General features: G+C 43.7%; 1 protein-coding gene across 1 annotated transcript in view; it reads right to left on the bottom strand.

Moving 5' to 3' along the window:
• The window catches only part of LOC147692378 (cytochrome P450 2G1-like), an 847,409-nt gene that overhangs the window by 806,117 nt on the left and 23,727 nt on the right, over positions 1-17,565 (bottom strand). The gene's annotated exons all lie outside the window — the stretch shown is intronic.

Raw genomic sequence — 17,565 nt, 5'->3', positions numbered from 1 at the left:
AGTCGGAGGCCCCCAAGACTTTTGTAGAATCTTCACGGCTGAGGGGACGCTTTTCGAGAATGGGACCGAAGCCCTATCAGGGAAGCGTCCGAGTTCAAAGGTGTCCCAGGGCCATTTTAGTGGACCAGGCCCAAAACCGAAGAGCCGGCCGCCATTTTGAGAGTCCTGTGGCAGCCGCCTATCGCTGCACCGCAAGAGCGGGAGCAACTCAACTACATGATGAGCGAGACGCTGTAGTCGCAAGAGCGGGCGGTAAACAGCTGAATGGCGGAAGAGGCACAGTGTAGCAAAAGCGGGCGGAATGGCAACTGAAACGGTAAAGGGGCGCCCCACTACAGCGTGTCTTCAGGTCAAACGGATTGTGGGACAAGGTTCAGAATTGAAGAGTCATCAAAAGGCAAAAAGTTCCGCCGGACCCCGGGAGCCGGCCGCCTATGTCGGGGGCGATCTCAGGCTACACCAGTGCTATAAGACTTGGGGAGGGTGTCGGAGCCAAGCGTCTTCTCCGAGTCCATGGCCATCACACCGCCCCTCAGGGGCCTCCGTCAAGCTGTTTAGGAAGGTAACATATCACATTGTTTTCTAATGCAGTCAGGTCCACAAACGACACTCACTTACTTTGAGAATAGTGAAGCTGCAGTAGGTGGAAATAAGCTTCAGACAGTGTTACAAGCACTGCTCAGAACTCTTAACTATGGCACCCAACATCCAGAACTTATGCCATTTGAGAATGGCAGTGACATCAAAGCAACTCAGGGACCAAAACCATTAACGTACTTTCACGTATGAAAATCTTACTTGGGGAGGGGGCAGGAGCGAAGCGCCCCCTCCCAGTCAGCGCCACCACACCGTATGTTGAAAATTTGAAGCCATCGTTCTACAAAGTCAACCAAACTTGGATTGAAAAATCTAGAAAAATGTACAAACTGAAAACCAGTTTTGGTCTGCATAGCATCAGTAGCAACGCTTGAGTCAGCTTTGTGTCAAGCCGCCATTTTGATTCAACAAAGCACAGGCATTGAAAAAGGCTCAAACTCAGAACTCTGAACTATGGCACCCAACATCCAGGAGCTTGCCATCCGGATCTTGGAGCCTTGTGCTGCTTTCGACCTATTCACACATCGGTCCACTACTGACATCATCTTATAAACCAACGTTATGTAAATAGTTTTTTAATAAAATGTTTTACCCTGTTTCTTTGCTGGTGTGTTGTCTATATTTTTAATATTTGCATAGGGTTTGTCGTTATTTTGTGCGGGATGGGTGATGGAGCCGAGCTGTCTTGCAGCCCTCATGGTGTGGAGCTCAGTTCATCTCACTATTTTCGTATTTCTCATGAAGGGTTGTTCCTAATATTTCTATTTTAGCTAGGTCAAAAAGAGATCCAATTAGTGGCCTACTGATTTTGCTCGATTACTTTTATTTTTTTACACGATTTTTCACTATCTGCAAAGACTAAACAGAGTATTGCGACTTTGTGCTTGTTTGTAAATAGAGAATGATCCAAAGAGAACCAATTCTAAAACAGTAAATGCTTGGACAACAATCAATCAAATGGAGAGACAAGCAGGCACGACGGATTACAACGGGGGCAAAGGCCTGCGTTAACTACTGTTCACTATCTGCAAAGAGAGAGTACTACTAAGACAAAAGAGGGGAGGGGGGGGGTGCAGCGTTCAAAGCACATCAGCGTGCATAAATACGAAAATGTTTTTATCTATCACGTACTTCACATTTTAAAGCTTTTCATATTTGCTATTAAAAAAACAATGAAATTCACAGAAAAAACCATAGGTTATAGTGGATATATAGTTAGGAATTTGCATTTACAAAACCTTGAAAATTCAATGAAAAAACCATTGGTTTTAGGCCATATATAGTTAGGGATTTGCATTTACAAAACCTTATTTTACTCGCATAAAACCATTGAAATTCCATATATAGTTAGATGCGCTAACTATATATCGCGCACCCGCAATCCACTGCTGATGATGTCACATATTACATCATTCATGACATGGTCAGTGACATTACTGATGACATCACTGATGACATCTCAAATGACATCACTGATGACATCTCAAATGACATCACTGATGACATCACTGATGACATCTCATTTGACATTACTGATCACATCACTGATGATATCATTCATGTGATAATACGATGAACCTCTTCAGACTCTAATATAACCTTAGATACAATCAGTGTAAACAGACACTCACAGACTGTCACTCATCCATGGAGTTACTCACACACCTAGTCAGTCATGCAAAGAATCAATCACACCTCCATTTCCTCAACTATACAGTTATACAAACTTTACTTATTCAAACATATACTAACACATATTTACTCTCTTATACAATCCCTGATACAAGTTCACAATGATCCATACAGCCACTCACACATTCACTGGCTCTTATGCACAGTTATTTATATATGTCAACTCTCACATGTACTGTGTTTTACATATGTACTTACTTTGACATGTAGCACTGAGATATCCATTCACTCACCAATACACTCATGCACACAGTCAACCGCCCATACAGCTGTTTCCACATGCACTTTTGAAACCATACATCTAGTGAATCAACTGCTCACACATCTATGCACAGAGTCATACACCTCCCAGCCACCCACACACACACTCAGTCTCCCATACAAATACTTGGGCAACCAATCAATAACCCATATAGTTACTCATATAGCTACTTATCAACACATGCAACAGTTTACAGAACAACAGACATAATGATGCACAAATTAAGACAGTTTAGTCACTAACCCATGCACTCAGTGAGACACATTTAATCACTCACTCATACAGTCAGTCATGCACCTACTAAATCCTTCATCCAGACACTTATACATCCACTCATTCTTCAATATGTAAGACATATTTTAACTTTACAGAAACATACAGTCACTGGGTGTTGTCATCAGTGATGTCAACAGTGATGTCATTTGAGATGTCATCAGTGATGTCATCAGTGATGTCACTGACCATGTCATGAATGATGTAATATGTGACATCATCAGCAGTGGATTGCGGGTGCGCGATATATAGTTAGCGCATCTAACTATATATGGAATTTCAATGGTTTTATGCGAGTAAAATAAGGTTTTGTAAATGCAAATCCCTAACTATATATGGCCTAAAACCAATGGTTTTTTCATTGAATTTTCAAGGTTTTGTAAATGCAAATTCCTAACTATATATCCACTATAACCTATGGTTTTTTCTGTGAATATATATATATATATATACATATATATATATATATATATATATATATATATTTTTTAAATAGGCGTAAATAAATAGGCGTAAACATGTAGATCTTAGGTATTTACAAGAGGTTTCATTGGGGGATACACCCCTTCAAGAAAATAGACTGAAAAAACACAGTGTTATATCAGAACTACCTGTTTGCCATCTTATATCTCGTAAGGTATCAAAATGTAATGTATGTACATGAATTAAGAAATGTTTGTTGTCGCAATGTTTTTAAATGAGCACTATGCACTTTATTTATTGCGCCATTTTCCACATTGTAAATAGAGGAACGATATACACTCAAAGATGGCCGCCACTTTGGCAAATTGTAACATCATCTATGTCAATGATTTCAGCTATGGCCAATAAGTTTAAAATGGCACTTTTTACACAAACAAACTGACACTGACGAAGCTGGAATAGCGAAACGCGTCTGTCAGGGGTGAAGGGGGGTTTGCATTAAATTACTGAAATCGGATTCCAGTGTGCTTGCCATTTCTTCGACTCTATAGTTGAATGTGTTGCAGTTTCTAAGCGCCTCACCAGCGCTGGCTTGGAAGCACCCGGGAGCTGGAGGAGCGACGGCGGTGAAGGAACCGGTGCTACAAATCAATATGGCCGTTAGCCCCGAGGCATTTTGAGCAATATGGACATTAGAGCTGCGGACAACGTGCTCTGAAAAGATTATCAATTAAGGATACAAGCTACTTACCGGCTGCTACGAGGGCGGACGCGAGGAAGACGTCGGCTGACGGTGACCAAACGCCTGCACCGAGCGCGGTGAGTGGACTGTTTCCGTATTGTAACTGACATTCTGTGCTCAGCCTCTGTCCCGAAGGAACCGTAGTAAAAGTGCAAACCCCTAAACGAAGTGAGAAGTCACCGCCCCGCAAAAATACTATCATTAAGTACATACTTTAACAAATAGTGATGTCGGACAATGAAGACATAATGGGAGAGAGAGAGTCTGCTGCAAACGTGATGTTTAGGGCCACCACAGATCGACCACCGAGAGCGGATACCACCAAAACAATTTTGATAGCGTGCAACAATTTGAAAACACTATTTCTAAAATTGGAAAAACTACAAGAGAGAGAGGTCCGGAAATGGTGGGAAGCTACCTCCTTACAGCGGTACTAGAATGTGACAGGGTACCCAGTGGCCTTCGGATTTTCACGGTTCCGTCGTATGAAAATCCCGATCCTGCACAATTAAAGGACTAGGCAGAGTACACAACCAAATCCTCAAAAGGGATGGTACAATTACTAATCAAATATGCATGGAGTGACCGTGACAAATGTATAAAAGAAATGGCAGATGTGGAGGCTCTAATCTCAAAAGAACACGACTCAAAGGCTAGCGAAGATTTGAGAAGCGCTATGAACAAAAGAATTAAGGACTATGAATTAGGTATTCGAAAACGCAAACAAACTAAATTCCAGAGGGATGAACAGGATTACCTATCTGGCAGAATATTAACTTTCGCCCGTAAATTTGATGCCACCAGGAAACGACTTGCACAAGGGGCTGTAAGTACAAACAACACAGACACAGAGGAGTCAGAAGTGTCTGATGGTGAACAGCCCACAGCTCCTGCAACAAAAGAAAATACAAGCGCAACACCTTTTTTCGACGAATATCAAGTTATAAAGGAAACGCGCCTCAGGCCTCAACAAAGGAATCACCCCCCCTCACAACCAAGCCATAGAGGAGGACAAGGCGGGGCAAGAGGGGCAAGAGGAGGCATGCAATCAATTGCCTCACCGAGGGTGACCCGAAGTGCCTCAAATCGCAGGAGAAAACAGTAACAACAGAAGAAAATAATGTCATCAACCTGTCGAAAAGAGAACTGACAGAGGATGAATTAAGGGTCCTTAGAAAAGGACTAAGTTTTTGTCCTGCAAGCGAATTCAATCTGGTGGATACAAGAATTGATTTGTTTAGATACATCAGGAAACTGAAATTCAAGAAAATCTTCCTTCTTCATCCTAAAAAGGTGGCGGTGGGAACGCATACTGATAATGGAATAGAAGAATCTATAGAAGAGCACCCTAATACCTTGGCGAACCTATTACTGACTCCAACTCAAGAAATCTTAGAAAGTGGATCAGCAAATATACAGGACGATGATGTATCTATATCACAAACACGAGATCCAAGCAATATGAAAAAGAAATCAAAAAAACTGCCAGTTGCACCTCAGGATGCAATAGATGTCTTTAATGAAGCGGTACTTGCAGACTTGGAAAGAATATCGAGGGACAAAATGGACATTAAATCGTCCAATATTACGAGGAGAGAGTGGGAAGCAATAAGGTCCCTGAAAGATGATAAAACTATCAAAATAAAGCCCTCAGACAAGGGGGAAATATCGTGATTTTTAATAAGGAACATTACGAAGAAGAAGCACTAAGACAATTAAAAGATAAAGAGTGCTACATCGCCATACAAAGAACAGAGTATGTAAAAAGCATAACAGAATTTCAATAGATGCTGATCAAATGGAAAGAGGATGACATGCTCAACGGTGAAGAGTTCCTCTTTTAACAATGTGAATCACCTATTTTACCCACTTTCTATCATCTTCCCAAGATCCACAAACATGCCAAAATACCACCAGGGCGCCCAAGCGTGTCTTCGATTAGAAGTCTTTTGGAGAATACATCCCGCTTCATAGACTCTTACCTTGCCCCCATTGTAAAAGACTTACCGTCATATGTGAGAGACACACAAGACTTTCTCCGTATTATGGATAACATTACCTGGAATGATAACATGCTCTTAATCACATTGGATGTGGTCAATTTATACACCTGTATAGCCCATGAGAACGGCCTCATGGCGATCAAGTGGTTTTTAGATAGTAAGCCAGAAAGATACAGGTCACACAGCAATATGTTACTTAGCATGATACGTTTTTGTTTATATCACAACATTTTCCTCTTTTCAAATCAAATGTATAAACAGACCAGGGGTACATCCATGGGCTCGTGCTTCTCCCCCAGTTACGCGAACTTGTTCGTGGGCTGGTGGGAGAAGCACGTTGCTTGAAGTGAGAGCAATGAGGTATGGACTGATAAAATGTTAATGTTGACTAGGTATATAGACGACCTTTTTATTATTTGGCATGGGGATCGTACCTCGGCTGAGGATTACATCGCCAAGCTTAATAGTAACACTATGAACCTGAAATTCACCAGCACAATAAGTGCGACTAGTATTTGCCATTTAGATTTGGAGGTCTACATAAATGACAACACCCTCCAAACGAGACTCTATAGGAAACCAACGGCGGGTAACGTTGTCTTGCACCCGGCGAGTTGCCACCCTAAGAGTCTGATATAAAATGTCCCCTATGGCGAATTGTTACGCCTAAAAAAAACTGTTCAGTGGAAACCGATTTTCAACAAGCCAAAGATGAGGCTAATGATAGGTTCCTAAATAGGGGATACTCTAAAAGCATACTACAACAGACTTTAAATAAGGCGTCTATAGTCAACAGGAGGGATCTCCTAGTGCCAAAAATAGTGCCAATAGTGGAGGATGAGGTGAGAATGATCACCAAATTCAACACTAAATCAGGTGACCTGGTCCACTCTTTTAAAACAAACTGGCACATTCTGACCACTGACAGCATTTTGAAAAAACATCTTTCTAAACAGCCATTAATAACATATCGGCGCTGTCAATCACTTTCAGATCACCTTGTGCGCAGCCATTTTTCCTCAGAGCCACGGCCCATCAGTCGTACCAACCTAAAAGGGTTTTTTCCCCTGTTTGCGCTGTAAAGCCTGCAAAGGGAGTAGAAAAATCTTAGAATATCTGGGCAGAACAGGTGAGGAAAGACCCAACAGAAAAATAAAGAAACTGTTAAACTGCAATTCGAATTTTACCATCCACTGTCTAGAGTGCCCGTGTAAAAGAAGATACATAGGGAGCACTATTAACCCCACGAAGCTTAGGATACTCAAACATATGTGAGCAATCGCTAACAAAGATAAATCATATCCGGTTGCTCGGCATTTCGCTGAATGCCACCACAGTGATAGAGACCTTTTAAGCTTCTATTGTATTGACCAAGTGAACTGTCTCGAACGTGGGGGGGACAGAGAGAAGGCACTCAGGATCTTGGAATCAAGGTATATAATTGACCTCAAGACCATGACACCATGGGGCCTTAATAATGATGAAGAATTGTGGGTCCACCTCTAATTATACACATTGGATCATGTGTATTACTTGCTGCAATGTCCAAACAACAACTGAAAAATAGAATAAACTCCCTGCCAACTCACTTATGTCCCTCATCCGAGACCACTATTGATTGAATAACAAAATAAGATATTCTTGCCCATACAGGGCTACAAAACAACAGAGATAAATAGGCGTAAACATGTAGATCTTAGGTATTTACAAGAGGTTTCATTGGGGGATACACCCCTTGAAGAAAATAGACTGAAAAAACACAGTGTTATATCAGAACTACATGTTTGCCATCTTATATCTCGTAAGGTATCAAAATGTAATGTATGTACATGAATTAAGAAATGTTTGTTGTCGCAATGTTTTTAAATGAGCACTATGCACTTTATTTCTTGTGCCATTTTCCACATTGTAAATAGAGGAACGATATACACTCAAAGTTGGCCGCCACTTTGGAAAATTGGAACATCATCTATGTCAATGATTTCAGCTATGGCCAATAAGTTTAAAATGGCGCTTTTTACACAAACAAACTGACACTGACGAAGCTGGAATAGCGTACTCATTTGAATAATACTCTGCACTTTTTTTATAACTGAAAATGTGTTCATTTGAATAGGTATCTATATTATAACCGTATATGTATCTGTAATTATGCATGTAAATTAAAGTATTGAGATGGTTTGTACACTTACCAAAGGCCCTATGCATTTTGATTTTTTAATGTTTAACCTTCAACGTGAATGTTTGTTTCGCATGCAATGTTTTTCGCTCCTCTGTAGGTGAAGTTGTGTGATCTTACAAATATAAAAGGCACATTGTATGAGAGAGATAGTGAGGCTCGAAAGTAGTATCTTTTGATAAGGATGAAAAGCCTTAAAGAACAGAGGGAGGACTACTGTTTGCATGGAATTGGGAGACAGGGGAATCTAAGGACATTCTGATGTGTGGACCAAAGGATAGGAGATTCAAGTGTAGTTGCCAAGTTTTGTTGTTTGAAGTTGGAAAATAATGAGACATGTCACATGAGATTCTCAAAGGTTCCTTTGATGGTATAACGGATGATTACACTTCAGCTTTATTCAGATTCCTTTAGATTTTGAGAGGTACAGACCTCGTGCGAAATATCTGTTGTGTGGCTTGATGCTATAAAATATTATTCCTTTAGAGAACGTCTACATACGTTTTGTTATGTTGACACCTTTCTTGCTTCCCCAACTTAAATAGGGTTTTCCTGATCCCTCAGATAGAATATCAATCAATCAATCAATCATTTGTAAAGCGCACTACATACCCGCAAGGGTCTCAAGGCGCTGGGGGGGTGGGGGGCAATGCTAATCGAACAGCCAGGTCTTGAGTATCCTGCTGAAGGTCAGCATGTCTTGGGTCTGTTGTTGGTTCAGTGGGAGGGGGTTCCATGTCTTGGCGGCAAGGTGGGAGAAGGATCTCCCACCAGTGGTTGTTCTTTGGATGCGCGGGACGGTGGCGAGTGAGAGGTCGGAGGAGCGAGGCTGGTGGTTGGGGATGTAGAAGGAGAGCGGTCTGTTGAGGTAGGCTGGGCCAGTCTTGTGGAGTGCCTTGTGTGTGTGGATGAGGAGCATGAAGGATATCCTCTTGTAAACGGGGAGCCAGTGCAGGTTTCTCAGGTGGAGGATGATGTGGCCGTGGCGTGGTACATTGAGGATCAGTCGTGCCGAGGCATTTTGGATGCGTTGTAGTCGTTTGATGAGCTTGGTTGGGGCTCCCGCATAGAGGGCGTTTCCATAGTCGAGTCTGCTGCTGACAAGGGCCTGGGTGACTGTCTTTCTTGTATCTGTCAGGATCCATCTTTAGATCTTGGAGAGCATGCAGAGGGTGTTGAAGCAGGAGGAGGAGACAGCGTTGACTTGCTTGGTCATTGAGAGCGTTGAGTCGAGGATGATTCCCAGGTTGCCTGCGTGGTCGGTGGGTGTGGGGCTGCCCCCAGTGCCGGTGGCCACCAGGAGTCATCCCAGGCTGATGGGTTGGAGCCGAGGATGAGGACCTTCGTCTTGTCCAAGTTCAGCTTCAGAAGGCTTGTCTTCATCCAGTTGGCAATGGCCTTCATTCCTTCATGGAGGTTATCTTTGGCGGTGATGGGGTCCTTGGTAAGGGAGGGGATCAGCTGAGTCTCGTCGGCGTAGGAGATTATGTTGAGGTTGTGCTGTCAGGCTACGTGTGTGAGCAAGGCCATGTTAATGTTGAACAGCGTCAGGCTAAGGGAGAATCCCTGGGGTACGCCGCAGATGATCTCGGAGGCTTTGGAACAGAATGGGGGGAGGTGGACACTCTGGGTTCTGCCAGAGAGGAAGGAGGTGGTCCAATCCAGAGCCTTGTCTCAGATCCCTGTGGCATGGAGGCGTGCGTGTAGTGTGCGGTGGCAGACGAAGGCAGCAGAGAGGTCTAGGAGGACGAGTGCTGTGGTCTCATCATTGTCCAGCATGGTCCTGATGTAGTCGGTGGCGGCGATGAGGGCAGTCTTGGTGCTGTGGTTGCTGCGGAACCCTGACTGGGAAGGGTCCAGGAAGGGTCCAGAATTCTGTTTTCTTTGAGATATCGGGTTAGCTGTCTGTTGGCGGTTTTCTCGATGACCTTGGCCGGGAAGGGGAGCAGAGAGATGTGCCGGAAGTTCTTGAGGTCTCTTGAGTCTGCCTTACGTTTTTTGAGTAGGGCATTGATCTGGGCGTGTTTCCCGATCTCTGGGAAGGTCGCAGTCTCGAGGGAGAGATTGATGACATTGCGCAGGTGGGGTGCGATGGAGCTGCTTGCTCTGTTGAAGACGTGTTGCGGGAATGGGTCTGATGGAGAGCCGGAGTGGATTGTGCGCATGGTCTTGATGGTGTCAGCGATGCTCACGCTGGCCCAGGTTAGCAGGGGGTCGTGGTCTATGGTGTGCGGAGGGTCTGTTGTGTTGGGGCTGTCTGGGTGTTGAAGCTGTTGTGGATGTCTGCTATCTTGCGGTGGAAGAAGATGGCGAGGGAGTCGCAGAGGGCTTGCGATGGCGGGATGTCGTTGGTGTTGGAGCTGGATTTGGAGAGTTCCTTCACAATGTTGAAGAGCTCCTTGTTATTGTGTGCATTGTTGTCGAGGCGGTCTTTGAAGGAAGTCCTCTTGGCCGCCCTGATGAATTGGTGGTGGTTGCGGATGGTGTCCTTGTGTGCTGCGTGGCTGTCCGGAGTTTGTTCACTGTGCCATTTCTTCTCTAGTTTCTGGCAGGCTTGCTTGGAGGCTAGGAGTTCTGGGGTGAACCAGCTGGCCCTCTTGTTGGTGTCTCTGTGGGGGGTTTCTTCAGCGGAGCTAGGGTGTTGGTGCAGTCCTCGATCCAGCGTCTGAGGCTGTGGGCAGCGTCGTCGGTGTTGGAGGGTTCGGTGGGTGGGCTGAGAGTGAGCTTTGCGTGTAGATGGTCTTCGGTGATTTTGCTCCAGCAGCGGCGGGGGATCTGTTGGGTGCGGTGGTGTCTGGTGGGTTTCTGGAAGGCGAAGTGGCTGCAGCAGTGGCCGGTCCAGAGGAGTTCGATGGTGTGGCTGACAGAGACGCATGGGCTTGAGGAGAAGACAGGGTCGAGCGTGTGGGCGGTGGAGTGGAAGGGCGTTGTGACGAGTTTTTTCAGTCCGAGGTTGGCGAGCTTATCGATAAGGGTTGTGGAGTTGTTGTCGTTGTTGTTCTCAAGGTGAAAGTTCAGGTCTCTGAGGAGGATGTAGTCGGTGGAGGTCAGGGCATGCGTGCTGATCAAGTCGGCAATGGAGTCGCTGAACTGGAGGGCGGAGTCTGGGGGGTCGGTAGACTAGGGTGCCTCTGAGTGTGGAATTAGGGTCTGTTTTGATCTGGAAATGTATGTGTTCGGCGGTGCTGAGCGCGTCGTCGGTGCTAGTCGAGACCCTGATGCTGTTCTTGTGGACGATGGCGATTCCTCCTCCGACTCTGTTGTGGGAGGGAGGAGCAGCTGGGAGGAGGGGGCAGCGAATGGGCAGTAGGCAGTCAGGGCGGAGGGGCCGCAGGGGACGCAGCGGTGAGGGCGGTGAGGAACAACGAGGGTAACAGAAGGAAAGGGGCACAAAATCAAAGGAAAAATGAGTGGCACAGAATGCAAAAGGGCACAAAAAACTAGTGGAACAGAAGGCAAAAGGGGCACAGAAACGAGGGAAAAATGAGTGGAACAGAGGGCAGAAAGGCACAAAAAACGAGTGGAACAGAAGGCAAAAGGGGCACAAACACGAGGGAAAAACAAGTGGCACAGAGGGCAGGAGGGCACAAAACCGAGGGAAAAACAAGTGGAACAGAGGGCAGAAAGGCACAAAAATGACGGAAAAACAAGTGGAACAGAGGGCACAAAGGCACAAAAAATGAGGGAAAAATGAGTGGTGCAGAGGGCAGGAGGGCACAAAAAATGAGGGGAAAACAAGTGGAACAGGGGGCAGAAAGGCACAAAAAACGAGGGGAAAATGAGTGGTACAGAGGGCAGAATGGCACAAAAAATGAGGGAAAACGAGTGGAATAAAGGGCAGAAAGGCACAAAAAAGGAGTGGAACAGGCAGGGGGGAAGACAGACAACAGAGGTCACAGACACATCAATGAAAATACAGGCAATACAATAAAAGCAATAAAGCGGAGGATGGACAAACCAACCTACGGCCTACCACTGGCCACCAGGGATGAGGCGCAGGTGGTAGCCTGCGGGTGGTGGAGGGCCTCAAACTTCCTCAGCAGCGGCAGCTGGGCAGGGAGGCACATGAGGTGCTGTGCGGAGGGGGAGCGATCTACTTGGTAGGGTCAAGGGTGGTATGAAGAATAGGGCTTCATAGATGTAATTAGAGTACCTCATATATAGACAGGTGGATCGAAACCTTCAATCTTAGCACCATACTTTGTTATTCATTCTCTGTATTCCTCTGGAATTCCTCATTTGCTTTCTGCAATTGAAGGTTCTTTTTGTCTAATGTTTTGGGTGGGTTTCTATTACTATTTTTACAGTATGTTTCTGCAATGGATTTATTTCATCATGACTTTAAATTTGTAATAAATACATAGTTAATCCCATCTTCTGACTTTGAGTTTTACTGTGTGGCCAAATGGGTCCGACTGTAATTGATAAATTGTAGTTACAACTTTTATTCCTCAGGCATCTAACAAGTTCCACTGCAATGAACAAAGGAAAAGGGGCCCAAATACGGTATGTTAGCAGATGGTAGCAGAGGATGGTTAGGTCCTGAGATAGGGGAGTCAGGACACTTTATATGAGAATAGTTAAAGTCCCAGTCCCAAAGCCCATGTTTTCATTAGAAGGTTCATCAGAGTTCTAGTTCTTTGTGGTGGAGTGGTAACAGAGGGAGTTAGCATTATTTGGGCTGTGCGGGTACATCTTATGCTTAATTTGTGGTGTTATAACAATTGTGTGGTGTTTGGCAAAGGTATTTTAAATGTTGTGTGAATGTAATGTTTAATGTGGAGAAGTTGAAGTTGGTAACACGTTGGATGTGGCCTAAAACCACATGATGATATTAAAAATTGTAGAAGACAATGTATTGTAATTCTCTGCTGAAGTTTTGTGGTGTATGTCATGAGACATCATGGACAGCCCAATTGAGATAGCGATATTGATCTTTAAGTTTGTTATGATTAGTGTGGTGAACCTTTTGCGCGGAGGGAAACTGTACTGATCAGGGGGATTCCCTGCAGTTTGAGGATTCATTAAAAAGTTTGTCAGAGTAGATTTGAAAGTGTTGGTCCAAATTATTTCTTGTGTGATTGAATTCTGTCAATTTCTTTAGAGAAGCAATCGTTATTTGTTGTTATTACATTGTATTTGCTTGCATGTGTATCACTTACAAGAATGTGTTCATGAAAATTGTAAAGGAGGGTGAACCGCTGCAAGGTGTGAGACTGGTGTCACAGTGTGCCATGCTGGAATTTGTCAGTTGATGTAAAGCTGTGCTGTTTTCGGTTGCCGACATCACGGAGTACTGCGCTGTTATTTGTTGTTGATTTGGAATGGGAATTGTAAGGAAAGAATTGGGTCTTGCTTTGAAGCAAACAATTCTAATTGTGATTATTGACATTTTACCTGAAAAATGAAATGTTTTAAGGTTATAAAAGATTTTAAAAGGGGAGATGTGACAATACCTGTTAGGGAGGGAGAAGAAGCACCACCTGAAGATACCGTAGTTTATTGTACGGCAATAAGTGTAGGACTTCACACTTGTATTTGGCTTAAACAATTGCACAAGATCACTGAGAAAGAAGGTGTACTAGCAATTCCACACTATTGTACATTTAATGTGAGAATCATTGAAAATGCGGGGAGGATGTTATATGAGATGAAACCATGGCCTAGACCTACACTATTTGAATTGCTCAATGCTTGGAAGCCTGTGGCTCATGCCAGAGAAAAAGAGAGATATAAAGGAAGAGCTAGAAAGGCATTGCAAATTTATGCTGATGTGAGGTAGGATTCAGAAAAGAAGAAGTGGAGAATAGATATGATTGAGGGAGCAAAATTATAGCTGGTATTAACAAGTGATGAATTGGAGAAAGGGAATGAGAGGAGAAGGAAGGAGAAGAGAGACAAGGCAGGATATTAGTAGAAAGAGTTGAAGAAGTGACAATTAAACTAGTTATAGTATTCTAGATGTATTGTTGTCAGAACACCTGCCTACATGCAATGAGAATTCATTAATAATAAGTGGAAGCACTAATGCTAGTGGAAACTCTGGAATTGCTACTGCACCTATACATGTGAATGGGGCCAACCCTGTGAATATGAATCAAATTTTAATAGGAGGGAGTTCAGGGATTTGTACCGCCGGACCCCCGCAGCTCCGAATGGTCCCAATGCTCTCACTGTGCCAGTTGCCATTGACTCTGTAGTCTCTATCTATAATCCCTGCTCCACAGGGAGTATCACATATAATTTGGCTGTTCCAGATGAGGGCCTCATTTATGAGAAGTGTTGAATCGCTGCGACAAAGCAGCCCAGCAACACATTTCAGTGCGTCATCCTTGCAACACGAAGGATGCACCATATTTACAGTACAGTACATCATGTTGCAATGAGTTACCGATGCGTCAGTATTACTGACATATCTGTATGTGGAAAAGTGGTGCATTTCTGGGGTGTGTCTTAAAACAGATGCAACTCCAGCAATGTGTCCTTTCACATGGGGCAAGCCCCATGTGAAAGGACCAGCGTCACCCTTAAGCCTGACATGAGGCAGGCCTAAGGTTTTTACGCAATGCGTCCTAGAAGTTGGCACACTGAAATCTTATAGATTTCAATGCACCACTTCTACGAGGCTTTGATGTGGGGGGACACCCACCCTGCATGCATTATATCTGATGCAGGCAAAATGTAGCGCAGGGGTTTACTAAGTGACACATCTGCCTAGATGCATCACTTCGTAAATATGGGGCAACGTGGCACATTATTTGCCCCGCCCCACAATCACCAAAAGATATGCAACTGCAGCATAAATGTGTCACAAGTGTTCATAAATAAGTACCTGAATTGGGAGTCGCAGAGAAGGTTCCTATCAGCTCGAATGTGAGAAGGTTTATTCCCCTAATGGGCGAGTGCGTTTTCAACGATGAACAAGAAAGAGTTTGGACCCTTGAGGTCATTCCCAGGACTGCCAGGCCTAGATACACTCACATGGAAACCACCTGTGAAAGGGCACAATTGCACACCCAGAGCGAAAGCAGTATGTAAAGCTCCTGAGGTGCAATCTAGTCTTAATGTTCACGATTTGGAGGAGTGGTTGAAAGCTCTTAATGCCACTGGAAATTAAAATTGAAGCACAGAATTGAGTCAAGGAATGATCAAGTCATCATTGGTGGATGCAGCTAAATTAAAACTTGAATTAGATGGAATGATAAGTGGGAGTCTAGAATTGGCTCGAATGGATGCATATCAGCAACATCTACTTTTGTTTATGAACAATGATGTTACTAGAAGAGAGAGAAAACAGCTTATGATAAATTATCTGAAATATCTCAGAAATATGAACTTAATTTTGAGCGGGAAAAGGCTTAACAGAAGAGCCACTGACTCTACTTTTGAGATCAGGATATTGAAAATATGAGAATAGCAGGGCTGGAAATGTAAATTAGGGAATTAATTCAAAGCATCCGGATTTGGAGTGTGCAGGATAAGAGGGAAGTCAAATGGCCAAAAAGGAAAGGTCCCAAAAGATTGATGGGGAAACCGCCTACTTCCAGAAAAGGAGGAGCGGAAACCACACGTTTTCCTTTATGAGAGGTACCCAGTGGTGGGTATGTTCATGTACCTTGGATTAAGAGTAATCTTGAATCTTTCAATAATGACTTGCCAAGTTTAAGAGAGAAGCCTGTGGAATGGTATAAACAAGTTGAACGATTTGTGAAAATCTCGAAAGGCTTATATACTGATTTGAAATCACTGTTTGATATTGTGGTTCCAAGTGATTTTTGGACAGCATGTAAGATAGCTACAGAGTGGCCCAAAAGGGAACCAGCAAGAGACCCATTGACTAGTGGTCTGTCAGCCATAGTAATGAGAAAATAGAACCAGGTAATGACATGTTTGAAGTCTAAAATGTCGACCCAAGGCATTGACAGGGTCAAGATTGATCGAACAGCCAGGAACCTAAAAGAGATGATTCATGCACATTAAGAGAGGTTGTTACAGGAATTTAAGCTGTACAGTGGAATGGAAACGTTGGAGCCCAAGGACATCGGGCATGTTCTGTCCAGGTCTGTGACTGGATTGAGACCCGCAACTCATCAACATTTGATTTGTTTTCAGAATAAGTCAGTTGATGAGAGTTTATGATGCGGCAAGTATTACAATGTCAAAATTGACATGAGGCAGAAGAAATTGAAGGCGAAACATACGGTGACACAAATGAAAGCTACCCATGGGGTGTCAGTCAGCAGTTCATAGAGAATGCCCCTCCAATGCAAGGAGTTAATCAACAAGGAGCCCCAGCAATGCAAGGTGGAGGAGGATTTCATTCACAGGGCAGAGGTCAGGGTGTCCCCATTGATCCGAGTATTGGGATTGATGTAGCCAGATTGAAAAAGTCTAACCGGTGACAATACTGTAATAGGTTGGGCATTGGAAGCAGGAATGTTGTCTTAATCCTACAAATATCCGAATGATAATTCCATGAAGCCACAGAACGTACTGAGACCAAGCTCTCTACATTTTAATGTACCACAAACCCTGGTGGTGCAAGTTCCACAGCCCCCGAAGCTACAGAAAGCGGCAAATGGCCCTAGATTTGCTTCAATTTTGGCTTTGATCATTTCTCCCGACAGTGCTTGAGATGGAAGGGGGGTTGCATGCTTGGTGCAGTGTTGGAGGTAGACCAGAGTGGTCCATTTGTACATGGTGATGTAGATGGCTACCCATTCTAGTGTAAGAACAGAAGAATTTCCAGACCTACCCCTCTATGGTAGACGTATCTAAGTTGTTGGAGTTGCTAATTAACAAATGAGAAATCCCATTACTGAGTATTTCCCTGTATGAATAGGACATTTTGAGGATAATCAGCAATTCATGGTCCATGAGTTTGTCAGGTGACTTGTTCAGCAAGTTGAATTGCAATATTTACTGCACACCAAGAGGTGTTGGGCTACAAAATCATAATGAAGATGTGGCCTTTAAAATGGTTTATCAAAATGTAGCTCTTGCACTGTACCTTATTATGACAAAAGAATAATTAAACTTGGTTATCAGAGAAGCTGTAAGGTCAGAAGTGTGGGATTTTTCAGGAAAGGACGTTGGACTCATCAGGGGGGTTAAGTCTGTCCATATATAGACAAACCCAAATGTAGAATACCTAAGAATACCGCAGCATAACTTGACCCTTGAAACAGTAGCTGGAATAACTCTAGTAATAAAAACAATGATCCAACAAGGTATACTGAAAGTGATTATGGAGAGTCTATGTAACTCATGCATTTAGGGCCTGTAGAACCCTAGCAGTAAGTACTGCATAGTGCAGGACCTTCAAAAGATAAACAATATTGCGTTTACTTGTTGTCCTGTGGTACCAAATCCTGCTGTGATATTGTTTCAAATG

The sequence above is a fragment of the Lissotriton vulgaris genome, chromosome 9 (assembly GCF_964263255.1).
Source record: "Lissotriton vulgaris chromosome 9, aLisVul1.2, whole genome shotgun sequence".
NCBI lineage: Eukaryota > Metazoa > Chordata > Amphibia > Caudata > Salamandridae > Lissotriton > Lissotriton vulgaris.
Note: the sequence above shows the minus strand (reverse complement) of the source record. Positions and strands in the feature narration are given on the sequence as shown.